The following is a 3,782-nucleotide window of genomic DNA, read 5'->3' as shown; positions in this document are numbered from 1 at the left end:
TATATATTATATTATTATATAATATTATGAATTGCAATTATTATATGAAAATTACATAAATGCATATATTTGTATGAATCGCAAATTTAAGATATAAGATTCTTATATATTATTCAAAAATTGAGTAATATATAAATAATTGAATGTTCAGTAAATCCAACAAATTTTTTTATTGATTTTAATATTAAATATTTAATATTGAATATCATGATAATAGAAATTATTCGATTATAAAAAGTAAGAAAATATTTTCTCTAATGTAATTCATAATTTTGCTTATATAATTACAAATATTTCATATGATTTATAACAAAATACTTAATATAAAAATGAAGAGCAACGTATGTTTCATATTTTTCTATACAAAATGGCAGATTTTTCATTTAATTATAAAAGTTTTAACTTTTACATGGTTATTATATTTAAAAATATTTTGTTAATATAATAGAAAAATAAAAAAAAAATTTATATAGTAAAATTCAGTAAGAAATCTAAGATCACGCATATCTTTATACGTAGAACTTGTTTGCCAAAGGTGTTCAAGCATAAAGATGGAAATGATTTAATCCTTCATTATTTGTATAATGTTACATAAATTTATAAAAATGTTTAGTTATATCTTGAAGTATATAAAAATATTAATTTTAAAATTCAATATTTTTAAATTACATTTTTATACATTTTATATATAAAAAATAAAGAATACATATATATAACATTATATAATTTTCATCGAAGGATTAAAAAAAATTATCTTCAATTGTAATTAAAAGTATTATATCATATTATTTTTATTGATTTTTCATTTTGTTTTAATCTATTTGATAATTCTGTTTTTATTAAGATGGCGGTTGTTCGTGATAGGAATGAAATTTGAATTTAATATTATTTTTATGATTTATAATTCCAAAATAGTTGCTATTTTTTCGATTTGATTTATGTAAATGAAAACATAACGAATACAAGAACATAAAATATTTTAATTAATTCCAATTATATTCCCTGCAATATAAGTCACTTACTTAAAAGCTGTAAATAATTATAAAGTTAATTTTTATAGTTAAAATAGAATATTGATTTTGAACAAAACATATTACAGATACATATAATTAATGCTAAATTATTTTAAAAAAGGATTTATTTATGTATGTTATGAAATATTAAAAAAAAAAATTGAAATTAATATAGATATGTATAAATTTTAAATTTCAAAAACATATCTATCTTTTAAATATTTAATTTTGTAAATAGCAATTTTATTCAATTGAAAAATTAATAACCTTTTACATTATTGCTGTATGTTATTACAAACCATTCATTATATTGATAATTATTTCAAATATTATATAATATTATCAATTAGTTCTATCTTATTTATTTATGTACTATACACAAATTATATATAATATGATATATATTGTTTTATTCTTTAATTATAAAGCGAATATTAATTGATAAATTAAATGAAAAGCAGGGATGCATGTAAAAAGTGCTGTTTTAAATTCTTAAAAGTCATGAGAAAAATATTTTTTGAAAGCATGATTTAATATATTAATGTAGATTGAAAATAATCGCTAATAAGATACTCGGTATCATATATTATTATATATTAAAATTTATAGTACAATTATAACAGTAACATAATAATAATATGGAATAAATATCTGATTTTATAATAATACTGAATTTTAAATATAAATAATTAAAAATAATTTATAAAAATTTATTTCATTTTAAAATTTTGTAAAAAATTGCCGAATATCTTATTAAAATTAATTGATAAGATAGGATATACCTAATAATTTGTAAAATTAAAATCAATAAGATTGATAATTTTAAACTTCAATAAAAGTATAAGTGATAAAAATGAAGATAAAAAATATGATAAAGTTAATTGATGAATGTAATAAATAATCAACTGAAAAATTATTATAAATATTATTATTTAAATATATAACAAAAATTATTTTTTTATGTATAACTTCTATAATGTAACATTTTCAAGTATTTTATTTTTACATATGTTCATAATGAAATGAAACTCACGAAACAAAAATACTGTAGAAATCTAATTTCGAAAAAATAAGAATATCAAATGCTCATGACAAATATATCATTCATCTGAATTACATTTATTCTCATTTGTATAAAATTTTTTGTAATGGCAGTATGCAGCAATAGATATTTATGGAAATGGAATGTATTTTATAAAACGAAGTTATGATACTATACTGATATTATATTGGTAAAAATTTTGAACACTTGTGACTACAGTACTTTTTGAATGAATTTCAAGAAGAATTTTGTAAATAGTTGATGGAAGGGAGGATACTTGGGGACCTGAGTCGACGCAATTTCCATTCGATTTCAGTCACATCATAAAAAAATATAAAAAGAAAAATAATTCATTTATTCTTTAAATTTTTGTTTTTTCTATTATCAATTTATATGTATTGATTATTGAAGATAATAATATAATAAAATAAATAAAAAAAATTGAAATATAAAAATATTTATATAATAATAATAATATAATGAATATATAAATAAATGAGCTAAAATTAAGTTGTAATAAATGAGTTATTTTTTAGATAAAAAATTTGTGATGTAACGTGAATATGGAATGTGATAATGTGTCATAGAGACCAGCGATGACTGCCGATTTTAATGTAAAACTATTAACATATAACATATGTATCATATTGAGAAATAGTAATTATGTATTCATTGTAGGTATATGAATGAGTGGTTCTCCATAAAAACGTGATCTTAGATTTCATAATTTAAGCAATTTAATAAATTTAAAAAATACATTTAAAAATTTATGAAAATAAATTTTTAAATAATATTTATTTCAATATGTGTTTAAATTATGGAAAAAAAATTATGAAAAATATCAGAAATATATTTTAAAGTTATATAAATTATGACAAAAATCATTTAAATCATTTTTATAAATTTTGTATAATGAAATACATGCGTTGTTCGTTTTAAACGAAATTTCTGATAACATAAAATATACTTGATTATTGAATGAAATATGAATGTATTTATAATTAAATACATTAAAAGTTTCACCATGAAACGATTAATAAATTTATAATAAATCGATCTTTAATCAATGAATATTTTATTTTCACATTAAATTATTCTTTTTTTCTAATTTTTCATTTCCGGTTTGAAATATGATTTCTAATTCAAAATGAAAAATTATATCATAGAAAATCTTATAGAAAAAGGTATTAACAAAGAATACTTTAGTTTTTGTTTTTCTTGCAATTCTAATTTTCAATCTATATATATATATATAGGATCAGAGTATCATTTTTTTTTAATTAAACAATGAAAATATGTTATATATATAATATTAAAAAAAATATCGATACAATAAATAGAGGTATAAATGAATACATATCGAATAATCATATTAAAAAAAAAAAAGAAGTTACTAAAAATATGAACAATTCCACTGCAAATTCGCCTATAACAATTTATATATATATATATATATATATATAAACAAGAAAAACAAAAGATTAATAAAAATTATATAAAATTAATTCCTCTAAAAAAAAAAATAAAGTCAAATCATTACATAAAGTAAATATCATACATTTAAAACTATCTTTAATTATGTTTAAAGTTAAAAAAATAATTCAAATATTAACAATTTATAAAAAAAAATAATATTTATTAATCAGGATTTTTAAGTAAAAAAAGTTTGTTATCAATCTGCATAATTTTCAATTATGAAACATTAGAAATAAAAAATTTAAAAATTA

Source organism: Apis dorsata, unplaced genomic scaffold, assembly GCF_000469605.1.
Source record: "Apis dorsata unplaced genomic scaffold, Apis dorsata 1.3 scaffold_52, whole genome shotgun sequence".
Classification (NCBI taxonomy): Eukaryota; Metazoa; Arthropoda; class Insecta; order Hymenoptera; family Apidae; genus Apis; species Apis dorsata.
The sequence above is the reverse complement of the archived record's forward strand: the minus strand, read 5'-3'. Positions refer to the sequence as shown.